General features: G+C 35.8%; 2 long non-coding RNA genes across 5 annotated transcripts; one reads left to right on the top strand and one right to left on the bottom strand.

Annotated features, from left to right (window-relative positions):
- The first annotated feature begins 368 nt into the window (after window positions 1-368).
- Window positions 369-14,899, top strand: LOC131520861 (uncharacterized). 4 transcript variants are annotated; one of them, XR_009266150.1, is made up of 7 exons: window positions 369-420; window positions 4,761-4,793; window positions 4,902-5,280; window positions 8,294-8,354; window positions 11,001-12,501; window positions 13,538-13,624; window positions 14,723-14,899. It is a non-coding gene; the product is annotated as an uncharacterized LOC131520861 (long non-coding RNA). The 4 variants fall into 4 exon arrangements; XR_009266149.1 differs by lacking the exon at window positions 369-420 and adding an exon at window positions 3,443-4,161 and having other exon boundaries at window positions 14,723-14,898; XR_009266148.1 differs by lacking the exon at window positions 369-420 and having other exon boundaries at window positions 4,168-4,793; window positions 4,902-5,054; window positions 5,140-5,280; window positions 14,723-14,895.
- On the bottom strand, window positions 1,502-3,336 carry LOC131520862 (uncharacterized). The gene is made up of 3 exons (XR_009266151.1): window positions 2,559-3,336; window positions 2,352-2,463; window positions 1,502-2,133 (listed from the first exon to the last, which is right to left on the bottom strand). It is a non-coding gene; the product is annotated as an uncharacterized LOC131520862 (long non-coding RNA).
- Window positions 14,900-15,227: the final 328 nt, after the last annotated feature.

The raw sequence follows: 15,227 nt of genomic DNA, 5'->3' as shown, positions 1-15,227 counted from the left end.
ATATATGTGATGTGAACTCAATCTAATTAGTTTAAGGGGAACTCAATCTAAATAAGTATAAATTAATTTAATCTACCATATGGTTATGTCTAAATGGCTGACCACAAAATATTTTAAAGAAAAATTTGCTTAATTCATGATTTCTAACATTGTTTTTCTAGAAATCACGTTTGCTTTATCTCTTTCAATATTAATTAAATAGCCTTCATAACTAAAGATAATACAATAAATACATAAATCTGTTTCATATTAAGCATAGATCAATCCTTTTAAAGAAATTAATTTTACTCGAGACAAAATATTATCCGGTGTTTTTCAAAACCGCGCGCATTTTCAGTCAGTCACATCCGCCCCTCCCCACAGCTCACAGTCACTGGATCACAGCCGGACGGCTCGCGACGCCGTCACGGAAAATAACAGGTAAGCATTCACTTTTTTTATTCCTATTTAAAGCACTTTTGAACGTTATTTTGTGTTTTGTCAATTTTATCTGATGATTAACCAGCTCAGTTATCATTGTAATGTTAGCTAGCAAAGAAGCAAGGACAACCACATCAAAGTTATCAACGGCAAGTGTTAAATATGCAGTGTTATACACAACAGTTTGTCAGTGATAAATTAAGGTGTGTGTGTGTGTGTGTGTGTGTGTGGTTTCTCACAGCTGGACACAGACAAACGAGTCCCGCGAATTGTATTTTTAAACTGGAGAGACAGCTGACAGGATCCCAGCAAACACAGAACGTTGTGACGACGCCGCCAGTTCGCCGCCCTTGGTCAGCGACATTACTTTATGGCGACGTTGTGAGGACGCCGTGGTAAAGTTCCATTTTTAGAATCTTGGCTAACGTTCCAGAAACGTCGTGGGCACATCCTCAAAAGACGTCGCTTCCCAGATAGCAAAATTTGTCTGGCCCACCTCTGGGCCACAACCTTGCTTCACTTCTGGCCCAGTTCTGGCTGGGTCCCCGGCCCAAAACTGGCACACACACTGAAAACAGACTCAAACAATTTCCTCCGGCCCAGATGTGGCCCACATCCTGTAAAATGACTCTTATTTATTGAAGTGGCCCAGATCTGGCCCGCATACTGTAGAGTGACTTCTATTATTTTATGTGGCCCAGGTCTGGCCCAGACACTTTAAGCCAGATCTGGCTGAGACTCGGCTTGGTCCCCGGGCCGAATGTGGCCCAGAAACTGCTAAATGTAATTCAGCAGTGAAACACAAATACAACCATTTAAAAACATTAAAAAGGCTTTAATTATAAAATTACCAAATGCTTTAAATATATATGAACAAATGCACTACAGTATAAACATTCACACTTTTTAAACCACAAAGTAACAAGTAAATTATATTTACTGCATATATATATATATATATATATATATAAATGAAGAGTTCATTTGCAGAAACAGATAACTTCGTTTTAACTATTTTAAAAATCATGTCTTTTCATTGTGCATTCCAATTAATCTCAGTCAAACTGCATTCAGGTTGATTTGATCAGGTAAAGAATAACTAATAAATACTAGCTAACTAACACAATAAAACAAAAACATGACAACAAAAAACATGATTTTTAAAAATATTTAAAAACGGAGATATCCGTTTTTGCAAATAAACTCTTCATATATAAAACATTTTGTGTCATAATTCAGTTCAGTTCTTATCAAATGGTGTCAGTGCAGACAAGTCAATAATATTGCTGAATATTAGGTGTCTTCATCTAAGCAAGACAAAATGCAACAGTGACAAGGAACCCAAACCCAAACAAGACCCGGCTCAGTCAGGAAACAGTCTCGTCTGGCCAAACGAATGAACGTGGTGCGATTATTCCAGGCTGCATCACAAGTCAGATTGTGGATTGATATCATTCAGAATATTTCATCCAACTTCTTCTGCATGAAGTAATATCACGTCAGCAGGTGAAGCTGGTAAAAAGGGTCTGCGCAGAGGGCTTGTCTGGTTCTCGTAGTCTTTGCTGAGGATCTGTGCTGGGGCCATCAATGAGGTCTTCACAGGGATCTGTCATCTAGCTGACATGGTCTCCGCTGACAGTCAGGGATGTGTTGTGGTTGTTCCTGGGTGCAGGTCCACCACCTGGTCTGGATACCGACTGGATCAGCGGATTACTGTAACCCAGGGATAAGGGTGAGACAGTATATAAGCAACTAATATAAGCAATGATGTCATTCTTCTTAAAAATTAACATGTACATTAGATATTATAGGAAGTGTTGCTGCTTACCCTAATTGGTGCAGCATACAAATCCTTTAAGAGATTTGAATTATAGAAATGTGATAGTGTGTCATGTGTATTGAAGGTTAAAGAGATGGTCTTTTAAACTCACAGAGTGTGTCTGCCTCCTGAAGTCCACCCTTTGATCAGCTGGAGCCACCTCTTCAGTCCCCTTGACCTCCATTTCAGCAGCATTAGCTTGAAGGTTTTTTCCAAATTGCAGCCTTGAAATATGTACAAATATATATTGTAAGGTAATTATTTAATCTTGAGCATTACAGCTTTTTACAATCATTAGGACCAGAGCCAGAATTCACACCTTATATGTTTGATGAATGTTCATGCAGCAGCTCAGAATTTCTGTAAAAAAATAAAATAAATAAATGTCAGATTACATATATATAGTGTTCAGATTAAACTTTTAAATTTGTTTGCTCATAATAATCCCCACCACAGTAAAATAAGTATGATTTTAATCACATTACATGGCATATCTATGCTTCAAAAGTTTTCATTCACTCTAAAAACTGAACCTGCTCAAGTGCAGCAGACAGATTAGGCCTCCATTCAAGAACAAATGATGATGCACTTACATTATACAGCTTTCTCTTACGTATCTATAGTGTTTATCTCTGTCAGAGCTGCCCAAACGGCAGTGTTACCACAAAATAAATATTATTAAATTCAGATTGCACATATTGAATTATCTTAGCAGGTGTAATGCTACAACAGCGTGCTCAGTTTGATTCACAAACAAATGACTCATTTGAATGGTTAAGTGAATCGAATCAGAGAGTCACTCGTATGATGTTTATGGCGCCTCCAGCGCAGCTCGACTCCTATGATTCAATAGCAATCACTCGTTGAAAAAGACGAATCGAATGAATTCTAGCAAACAAAATAGAATTTAACTCATTAAAACTTAATTACCTTACATTATCGTGCACTGGATACAGCTCATCGGTTTTTCATATTAAAAAAATTGCATATTGTTTTCCTAAAGAGACCGCGCCTGACAGTTAGGCCTAACGTTACTCATCAACACTCAATATATCCAGGACCGAACGGTTTTTCTGACGCTATTATCATCGCAAACCTAACAGAAACCATCTAAAACTATACTCTTCGTGGCATTTAAATATCAAACAACACTAGATTGATCATTAAATAACTTAACTTACCTTTTGCAGCTGAAGTATTCCTCTTGAGAACTGTGTCCGCCGAAATCTCCTCAGGATTAACCGCCAAATCTCTCTCTCAGGCGGCTGATCTCCTTCATTCTAGCAGCGGCCGCCGGAGACAAAACCAGCTCGGGCCGAAGGTAGATACACGCAACTACACCGAGTGTGGACCTGCCGCACGTGCAACAGCTTTCAGCCGAGATCGGCCCAGAGAGAAAAAGCCGTCTGTCAGCCAGAAGTGTTTTGTAGAGTCGGCGCGGCTCTGGCCCATTATCTTCTCACCGACGTCGTGACTGAGCCGACAGTGCCGCATTTCCGCCAGAATCGGCCCGAGTGTGCTTGCTATGTGGGTTGTTAGTCCCGTGAAGAACGTTGTAGCGACGTGGTCAGCTGGTCTCATGATAACTTTTCATATTATTGCACTACATGTATTATTATGTTAAGATACCATTTGGATAGCCTATATTTTGGAAAATTTTAAAAGATGGCATGAATTATTATATTTGTAGGTACGTATGTGTCATCAAATTAAGGACAAAACAAAAACCAAATAGCTTGCTTAGCAAATGGTGATCATTGTTAATTACATGTTTGTGAATGACTGAGAATGAGGTTTATTGAAAGAGGGCTCAGGACAAATTAACATTTAAACCAGCAGCGGGCGGCGCGTCACTGTCTGTACTGCTGCGCGAGAGTGCGCGTGCCCGTCATTAACGGTCAACTTAATACACGGAGGAAAAGGTAAGCGCTAATAAATCTACTTGTATTCATCGTTTTTACTGATTTATAACGTTAGATGTCACCAAAGATGAGTAGTGTTTTGTATTTTTGTAGGTTTTCCAATTTAATTTAATAAATAAATGCCCTGTTTGGTTAATTAGCTCAGGAGCAGTCTCATGAGGTGGTCTGAGGTAACGTTAACTGTTGAAACCTTGAGATAAAATGTTATACCTTTCTTTTAGTTATTTGAAATTTAACACGATAAACTATACAGTATTCACTTTCAAATACTTTAAACTTTAACCGTAGTAAAGTTAATTAGTTTGTTTGACTGCCTGCCTTTCGCGCTAGTCGATGATGCTCATGCTAGCCATACTGTAAACTTGAATATAAACTGCTGTATAAAGTTTAATTAGACCGAGGCTGCCGAAATCATGTTCAGTGTGTGGGATTAATAATTACACCTTTCCCCCTCAAGTGACAGGCCTGTAAATTGTGTCATCTGCTCGTTAATGGTGTTTTTTTTACATGCATGCTTTTTATGCTAGTTTCATTCTCAAATAGATCTGATACTTTAGTTTCAACAAATCTTTAATAAACAAATGGTTCACTTTTTTTAGGTCCTGACTGCCACCAGTCGAGTCAATGATTCAGTGAGTTGCTTATTAGAAAAGATGCTCATTTGTTACAACATAGTATTATAAATGTTTTATTCATTGCTGTAAAACTAAGTTTTTTTTTTTTTTTTTTTTAATCATCAGGTGGAGAGACAATCTGGGCAGCAGCAACAAGACAACTATTACGAGTAGAGATGGGTTTCAAGATCCAGGTGCAAGGTGCAATAAGATGCAAGGATCCAGGATCAAGAGATCATTCATCATGAAGACTGTTCAATAGGAAGCAGCGAATCCTGGGTGAAAAACTAAACCTGGTTGTTTCAGCATCACTGAGGCAAGGCAAAATACATTTAAATTGATTTCAGTAGGTTATATGTTTCAGATCATCCTGACCATTCTGTTGTCCTGGATTTGAAGACATGCTGGAACTGTATTTCTCGTGGCTGAAAGATTTGTGCAGCGGTATCCAGACATATAAGCACCCTTCCTGGACCCACGACTAAAGGCTCTGGAGGAGAGACAGGTAATCCACAGGGTTGGATTTAGGGATAAAAATACGCACTGCAAACGGAGCATGTGTGAAACGGGCGTAAAACCTGCCGAAAGTACAGTGTGTTTGGGTTCTTAAAAGTTTAAAATTTTATATATGATTGTTAATTTAACTTTAATTAAGATACTGTAGTTCTTAATGTCATGACAGATGTTTGCATCCTGACAACTTTAAAAAAAAAAATGGACAATGTTTAAGAGGTTTTAAATAAACAGTAGCACAGTGTAGCATAGTTTGTGGTTATGCTTGGTCTTTCTTTGGTGCTGTTAAAACCACCACAACAAACCTGTAGCTCTTTTTATGAAATAGTAATAAATCGCATTTTAAATCGCAAATCGCAATTTTGATCAGAAAATCACAATTAGATTTTTTCTCCAAATTGTGCAGCCCTACCAACAATGACATTTAAAAATATACACTTTTGTTATACCATAAAAATAACAGGTAGCCCATCTGAATTATATAACATTTAGTCTATCCATCTCATAGTAGCCTACCAAAATTGTATTAACAGTAGAAGTGAAATATTATTGTAGTCTTCAAATCTGGGTACTGTCATGTTTAAAAATCACTTAGAGCAAGTTTGGTCCCATCAGGCTAACATGACAGTCACGACTCATGCCGCTGTAAGCTTTTCTTTTTCTTTTGTTTTCACTCGCGATCTTTACATCACACATTACATTACATATTTCATGGCACACTCGTTTTATGCGTTTTTGGCACCACCTATTGTTGTGGGTGTATTATTGACATGTCAAAGTCTAGACCCTGAATATAAGACGACCGCATTTTTTCAGATGTATTTACAAGAAAAAAAACATTGTCTTATATTCGGGTCAATACGGTAATCATAATCTATGACAAAAATACTATTATAAACTAGATTATTGGATAATTCAGCAGCAAAAGATACTCTAGAAAAATCATGGGTGCACAATAATTTGATAAAATCTAAACATTTAGTGAAACATTTTAGTGAAATAAAGGCCGTTCCACACTGAGCGCAATGTGAATCGCCGACGACGGTGCTTTCACACCGAGTGCGAAACGATTGTTCACCTTGTGCTAATTCACGCATGCACGCTAGGTGGCGCCGACCAACAATGTATTTTTCCTCAGATGTGTATCTCGTATATGGATTTAACATCGTCTGCTGCTCAATATACAGCATTAAATTTTGATAAGTAAAGTTTGGTTCTACACCAGAAACACAAATATCTTTAATACTTACAAGAATATCCTATAATATAATTAGAGGTACAATTAGAATCAAGCTACACTTGAAAATTTATGTAATTATTAATGTGTTTGTTTATAAGTCACTTAAAACCATCATCGAGTGCTTCTAATAACTTCCGATTGTGATCTATAGTTGATTTTGATTATAATAGGCAGTTGTATGTCATCAACATCCTTCATTGTTATAAAAATACCACGAGCTGTATACAAAACACATACAGAAAATATATCGTTATAATCATATGTCTATTTGCTTTCATATGTCATGTGTAGCGGCACAAATGTACAACCCGTGCGCAGAATGATGCGCTTGAAGCAACACGGAGTCACAGCGCGCAGCGTTACGCAGAGAAATGTTCAAAGCACAAAGGAAAGAGATATTGGTGTGTAGTGTATTAAATCTGCGTGATAGTTTGAGCCTTTTCTTTTAACAGTTTTAAATCTCAGTTTATGTGCGCTCTTAAAGAGTTTCATTGTTTTGACTGTAGTAACCGAACGTGACACGCAGTTTGAATGCTGAATGGAGGATGACAGACAGCCGCAGCGCAGAGAAGAGTTTACATGAACTTGAATTTAGTGATTTAAATATTCATCTGTACCTCACACTGAACTATGGAACAGCTTCAGAACACTTGGAATATAGCGCACAAAACTTTATGGTGCTTTATAATGTTTTGTGCCTTTAGTGGGGCTTAAAAATAACACGGAATAGTACACGCACAATAACGGATTTGGATTGGTCTCCTCTGACCGATACCCGATCTGGCAAAAAATGCCAGTATCAGAGACGATACCGATCCTGAGTATCGGATGGATGCATCTCTAGTTGGATTTCACAATTCAGTTACTCATAGCTAGATAGATATCAATTAATAGTCTAATTCCAGAGCCTTTGAGAGATTTTGTTTTTCCCCAGTCAGGTGGAATTTTGCTTAAATCGTTGATGTTCATATGGTCTTGTTATGAGAAAAATTACTAACTGAGCAGAGTACCTTATGATAGTGGTTTTCAATTCTGAACCTGGGGACACACAGCACTGCACATTTTATACATCTCTCTTTACTGACACAAGCTTAGTTTAGTTCATGGAGCTCTTTCCTAAGGAGCTGATTATCTGAATCAAGTGTGTTTAACAAGAGAGTCATACAAAATGTGCAGTGCTATGGGTCCCCAGGACCACAGTTGTAAACCACTGCCTTTATGAGCACCTCCCGAGCTCCTAGTCATTTTTAAATGTTTAAAAATATTGAGTTGGCCTAAATTTGACCAATGTAAAGACTCTCCCCTATTCCTAAACCTTACACAACCACATCACTTTGCTTGTTCTGTCTGAGGGATCTGGGGGCATGGTCTCATTTAAGAAATTATGTACATTTTAAAGTTACATTTGTCTATCTGGTTCACTTTGAGAGTTCAATATTAAGAGCTTCAATGCATGCTCAGCGTGGAAACTTAACAAAGAAAAAGTCAATGCAATGACTCAACCCTCTTTTAGTTACTGTAGACCCTTAAGAGTTTTGTTAATAGGTTTTAAGCTAAATCTCTAGCTAGGACACCTAGTAGTAAGATAAAATTCTCTGTGAAAATGGCCCCAGAATCTGCCTTTCCTTGAGAAGCTGGAGAACCACTTAAGATTTCAAAAGGAAGATTCACAGTTTGTGGCCACCATCAAAAAAAGTCTCGGGTGACTTATCCAAATTGTCTATAAAATTATTTGTTTAATTTTTATTTGTTTATTTTTGTGTAGATTCAAGGGAAAGATGAAAAATAAGAAGACCGCAGCGAGGGAAGGAAGTAATCATCACAATGTAAGTTCTTTGAGAATGTGTGCATTGTTTATTACAAGTTGTGTTTTCATTTAAATGTAGCAATGTACACAGCTGGTCAAAAGATTGAAATATATTCTAAAATATAATTTATTTCTGTGATCAAAGCTGGATTTCTAGCATCATTACTCCAGTCTTCAGTGTCACATGATCCTTCAGAAATCAAGAAACATTTATGATTATTTTCAATGTTGAAAACAGTTGTGCTGCCCAATATTTTTGTCTACACCAGTGTTTCCCAACCTTATTTCTGCCACTGCACAGTTTTGACCTGTAAAAAAATCCCGCTGCACACCACTAAGTATTATAAAAATAAAAAATAAAAAACCAAGGGGAAAAGGTTGTTTTTTTTCTCAATAATTAAACATTGCGTCATCAGAGTTGGTATTTTGGCTTTATCTATGATCAGACACTTGCACTTAATTTCTGACAATCATACTCAAATGGAGTTAACAAGGTTTTTGACGAGCGATTGACAGAGATCTGTGTTTTCTCCATCATTAGAACGGCCGCATCTGAGACAGTAAATTAATAGCTTAGCGTTTTCATCAGTTTGCAGGTTATAAAGTTTATTGTAGCTATATGGGCACTCAGTTTCTCTTGTTGTTAATGATAACAATGACCAACTGCACTGATTTAAAATAATAACAACGAAATATAATAGAGAAGGAAGCTTTTGATAATCTTCCATGGCACACCTGACCTGTCACGGCACACTGGTTGGGAAACACTGGTCTACACGACGGTTCAAAAGGTTGGAGTGACTAAGATTTTTTTCTTTTTTTTTCTTTGGGAAGACATTAATAGCAAGGATGCATAAAATTGAATTAAAGTGATAGAAAATACTTATTACCGTATTGTCCCGAATATAAGACGACCCTGATTATAAGACGACCCCCCTTTTTCCAGATGTACCTTTTGGAAAAAGGCTTTTTGAAAACCAAATCTTGTTTTTGTTTTTTGTTTTTCTCTCAGTAAAACACATTTTTTCTTAAATTATTTTCAAATTGCATATTTTTCCTATTTTAATTTTTGTTTTGAAAGTATGGTAAATACTGGTAAAATGTACCAACAATGACATTGAAAAATATACACTTTTTGATACACCATTGAAATAACAGGTAGCCCATCTGAATTATATAACATTTAGTCTATCCATCTCAGAGTAGCCTACCAAAATTTTATTATCAGTAGAAGTGAAATCTTATTGTAGTCTTCAAATCTGGGTACTGTGTTATGTTTTTAAATCACTTACAGAGCAAGTTTGTTCCCATCAGACTAACATGACAGTCACGACTCGTGCCGCTGTAAGCGTTTCTTTTTCTTTTGTTTTCACTCGCGATCTTTACAACACACATTACATTACACATTTCATGGCACACTCGTTTTATGCGTTTTTGGCGCCACCTATTGTTGTGGGTGTATTACTGACATGTCAAAGTCTAGACCCCGAATATAAGACGACCGCGTTTTTTCAGATGTATTTCCAAGAAAAAAACATCGTCTTATATTCGGGTCAATACGGTATATTACAAAAGATTTGATTTAATTTTTTTTTACTTTGTTTTTTTTTTTTTTAATGTTTTGAACTTACTTATATTATAAAATAATCATGAAGAAAAATATCACGATTTACACAAATATTAAGGAGCACAACTGTTTCTAGACTACGTTTACATGTGCACAAATAATGTGATTTATTTCCAATAATCAGAGTAAGGACTTAATCACATTATGATGTTTACATGTCAAGAGCAAAGCTCTTCACTCCCGTTTATATGCAATTTCCATTATTCGTATTATTTGAGTTGTGGTTATTTTTTTACCGCCATTATTCACATAACATAACCCCACTGCTCAGCACAAATAGGTGTGTTACTAGCCGCTGTTTTAATTTGTCTAATGCAAAACATGTTTGTATGTTTGTATTCCATACATTTTCGCCACCATAGCAAAGTGATGGCAGTGTCACTTCAGCTGGGTTTGCCTGCACTGGATGAGGGTAAGGAGCAGAGACTGGTGTGCTGACAGAGTGCTTTAGTGATTCGGCTCTCCAGAAATGCAAAGCTTTCTTCCCCATCATTTCTAATCTGAGGTGCGTTTCCCAAAAGCAACTATGGTCACAAGTTCCATACTTACCAATAGAGTTCAGTGGAACTAACGACCATAGTTAGCTATCGATGCTTTTGGGAAACGCACCCCTGCAGGTGCGTGTCACGTCATTCACGTACGTCACGAGCACATGCACACTGGTCAGAGAGGCAAAAATGTGATTAGGTGCATGGAAATGCACTGATTGATAATAATCAGAAATGTTTCTTAAGCAGCAAATCAGTATGTGAGAATGATCATGTGACACTGAAGACTGGAGTAAAGGCTACTGAAAAATTCAGCTTTGCCTCACAGGAATGAAATACATTTTAAAGTGTATTAGAAAAAGGGTATGAAAACTGTTATTTTAAATTAAAAAAATATATTTTACAATATTAATGTTTTGTACTGTAAATTTGGTCAAATTAATATAGCAGAAGAGATTTCTTTTGAAAAACATTAAAAAAAAGATTGCAGATTTTTGACTGGTTGTGTTCATACATTAGCAACATTAACATGATGATATCCTCCTTTCAGCTGCCGGAGAAGGATATTGACGATGCAGGCTCAGGACGGCGAAGAGGAGGAAGAACACCTTTAACATAATTTTCTCATACCTTTGTCATGTGTTATAATAAAAACAATAAACCTGACTACAATAATATGGTAAATTTTATTAAAAGATTCCAGTTTGCAAGGAATCTGGAGTCTCTGACTCTGCCCTAAAGGAACTCTTTGCTGAGGAAGACCAAGTGCTGAGGAGGAGCCTTGTTCTACAGCAAAACACTGCATCAACCCTCCATGACAAGATGAAGAGTGAAGAGTCTCCTCCTGTCCTTCCCTCAGAAGAGCCTGTCTTCTGCTGCTGGGGTAAGAACGACACTCTTCCTCGTCTCTCACAGCCGTCCAGCACCTAACTCTGCCTCCTCAGCACTGTCTGAAAGAGTCTTCTCCACAGTCAGTAATCAGAGATCACACATTCTCCAGAGAAAGTCAACACGCTCATTTTCCTAAACAAAACTGTTTATGTTTTGTGGGTGGGCCAAATTATACAGGAGTGATGCTAGAAATCTTTATATTGTTCATTTTACATATCTTTACTCTTTATGAATGTTATTTTCTTTATTTATTTTATCTTCTGAGAAGCCCAAGAACTATGGTTCTTTGGTAATTGTAACATTGTTTAGGTTTATCTTCTGATAGTGAAGCTGTATTAAAGCACATCAGCACCAGATATTAATGAAGTATCTACTGAATTGTTTCATATCTTTTTTATCATGTCTATTTTTTTGCACCAAATTAAGGGAGTTGTATCAATAAGAGTACTGATAATTATTGATAATTTTCACTGATAACAGCATTATTTAACTATGCCCAACCTTAATGAGACACAAACTTTTTCAGTTGATTGGTAACACTTTGCATGGTTAAAGAACAGGTGTAATGTTTTGGTTTAGTATTTGTAGAAAGTAACACTGAATAAATGTTGATTCATGAATGAATGCATTGTGTTTTTGTCTATTTTCTATTAGAATTTAATGTTTTTGAATTGGTTTGCACTGCATGTATGTAATGAATGTATTTACTATAAATCCCCTATAATTAAATTACTGTTAGATTTTATAAGTTTTCTTTTTTGCACCAAAGATGAGTTTTCAAGGTTATTTCAAGGTAATAGTCGGAACACATTCTCAGGACCCAGACTAAAGGCGAGGTGTAAATATTAAAATTAAAAATTAACGTGGTATTTTAGTCCTTAGGACATACTTGGTACGTTGCTGCGACCAATATGATCCGGTACTGTCACGTCCTCACAACGTGCCGGTTTGGTCGTTAGGACGTTCTCAGCACGTTCCAGCGATGTACCACTATAACGTCGCCACGACGAATATGGGAATCACAAAGTTACGTCGCTGGTACGTTATTTGGTAAGTCGCTGCGACCAATATGGTACGGTAGAGTGACGTCGTCACGACGTAACTGTGTTAGCTGGGATGTCGTCATCTTTAACCGTCACTCGCCACAGATCTCAAGCAAGGTAAAGCAAAGACATATTCTCTGTATTACAATCCCTTTAAACTTTTAGTTAATCATTATTATCCGCTTTGTCAGTTTCATCTAGAATATCCATGTGATGCTGATCAAGTTTACTAAATCCGCCGAACGCAGTGAACAAAGGGGCTGAGGAGCATTTATAATGATTGTTTTGTTAACTTTAGTTAACATTTTACACTGTTATTTGCTCCTCGCTGTCTTTCTTAAAATTCATACTAACAAATTGTTGTCATGCTTTTGAAATCAATCTTTTCAGAGCAAAGGCAGCGAGGGGTGGTGTGATGTCATTTGCAACAAGACGGCTGATACTAATATGAGCCTAAAATAAAGTAGAATTCACATTAAACAAATTGATGGGCTTTAGTGTTGTACAAGATGTAATTTGTCACCTTATAAACAGTTATTTAAATTCATCGTTCTTCAGTTTTTATATTTTGATGAATTGCTATTAATGCAGATGTAATGATGACCAGAAATGACCAGCAGCACAAATGTTAAGTCTTCTGAAGCAATAGTATACTTTTGTTTTGTGAATATTAGATTGAAATTTAAACCTAAAGATCAAATTGTGAATAACGTTACACAATACAGATGAAAAATAACAAACTAACATCCCACAAGAATGACATCTAAAGACCGGTCATGTTTGATGTAATGTAGTGTGCAACCAATTTGATGCAGAGTGAATTGGCAGAGTGAATAACATCTTAAATTTCAGTTTGTCTATCATTCCGTCAAAGTCTTCTGGTATTTTTTGTTGCTTCAGAAAAATACCAGTGAAGTCTTAAGTTCTGATTATAGTTATACATTTATATACTTAACTAATATAGATGGGGGGGAAAAAAACTTCTACTTTCCCTTATCCTAAAGTTGCTTTGTTTTCTTATAAAGATGTCAGGTAATTGCTAATGCTAAGTTTGTAGTGGTTAAAAATTGTCTTATGATTCATAAAAATAAGCTGTCCATAAATGTTGCTTAATTGTGAGTTAAATTTCTCTAATTTTGTGTTTTGTCTTCAGGGACAATAATGCCATTCAAGTTATGATCCTGGCAGATCTACTACTATCTGAAAAGTAGTCTCTGCAGATTGTTTCAAGATACACAAGGTAGGACACATGTCAGGACAACTTTATATTTACTTGGCAACATTTAAAAATTAACTGAGATCAGCATAGTTAAAAAAAAATAATAATCTGTCATGGTTTGCTCACCCTCATGTTGTTCCAAATTCATTTTGAATGAATTTCATTCATCTTCAAACAAATGTTTTGATTTTTGATTTTCATTCATCATTTTTGTCTTCCCATTGGAAGTCTTTATTTTCAAGCTTCTAAAAGTTTATAGTTTTGGCTTTGACACATAATAAAAAAAGCTACTTATACCTTCTGTTATTTATCTTGTTTCTGAATACCTGTAAAATTGAAAGGATTAACTAACAACTTGAGTGTAACTTGTTTTTTTTGCTCTCAATGCCATTTTGACAATGCAGTTTTTTTAATCCATGCAGCATTTTTTTTTTTAAAGGAAAACATTACAAATTATTCCTTAACAATTTAACTGATGTGTTAATAGCGAAAATTCTTACTGTCAGTTAATGGGTCAATGCTAGCATACCTACCCAGAAACACCTACTAGAACCTATTAATCTTACCTGTTTTATCTCTGAGTTTCCTTCCTTAATTGAGTTCATGTAACAGTTTATCAGCTAATAACATGTAACAAGGCAACTTTTGCCATTTAATAACTTTATTGATGACTTCTAAATGTTAACTATATTTGAAGGGATTTTTCCTGTTTCAAATTGGTATAAAATGGAAATTGCAGTTGACTTAACTACCCCATTATGATGTATTTCCAGTAGTGTGCATGTGTATACCTATCAAGATGAATAAATTAGGTCAATTTATGTTGACCTAAAAATTGTTTTTCGGAAGTGACACGATGAAAATGTATTATTTGAATGTTTATATTTTTCTTAATCTAATGATGCTTCAGAAGACGTTTTTCTTAATGCTGCTAGAAGCTTGTCATTGAAAGTAACATATGCCAAGTCAAATGAAACTACCTTTGACTCTTGAGTAATGTAATATTTGTAGAACTCACAGCACAGATCCTAATAATTTTTTTGGCATAGCCACACTAATTATTTTATAGGCATTTTGTAATATCACTTTGTAACATCAGCCAATCTGTTTACTTTATAGATGGAGCGTGGAGAGACGGGACATGGACCACAGTTTTTCAGCACCCACACCCCACACTCAAATTCATATAGAAGTTCTCAATTATTAAATGTTAATTTCATAGTTTATATTTAGCTGTGAAGTTATAGTTCATTGTCATAAATATTAAACTACTTATTATTATTATTATTATTATTATTATTATTTTACATGATATGCAAATTTCACCAATTTGTTTAATGTGTTAATTAACTTTTTAAAAATGATTATCTTTAATAATTCAGATACCTGTTGAAATGCACATGTAATTATATACTTGCTCGTATCTGGAAGGTTGTGTTAACAAAATGATGTTGAAAGCGAATGTTGCAATACTGCTAATCTTAAAATAACATTTTATTAAACTAAACTTTGTAATGTTCCAAATAAATGTTTTTAGGGTGTTGTATTTTTAAGAAAATGTAGGTGGAAATAAAGTTGTAGGAACATTATGCTAACCATAAAATAATGTTCTAGCAACGTTAGG

Source organism: Onychostoma macrolepis, chromosome 15 (genome assembly GCF_012432095.1).
Source record: "Onychostoma macrolepis isolate SWU-2019 chromosome 15, ASM1243209v1, whole genome shotgun sequence".
Lineage (NCBI taxonomy): Eukaryota > Metazoa > Chordata > Actinopteri > Cypriniformes > Cyprinidae > Onychostoma > Onychostoma macrolepis.
This window is presented reverse-complemented; position numbering and strand designations above follow the sequence as displayed.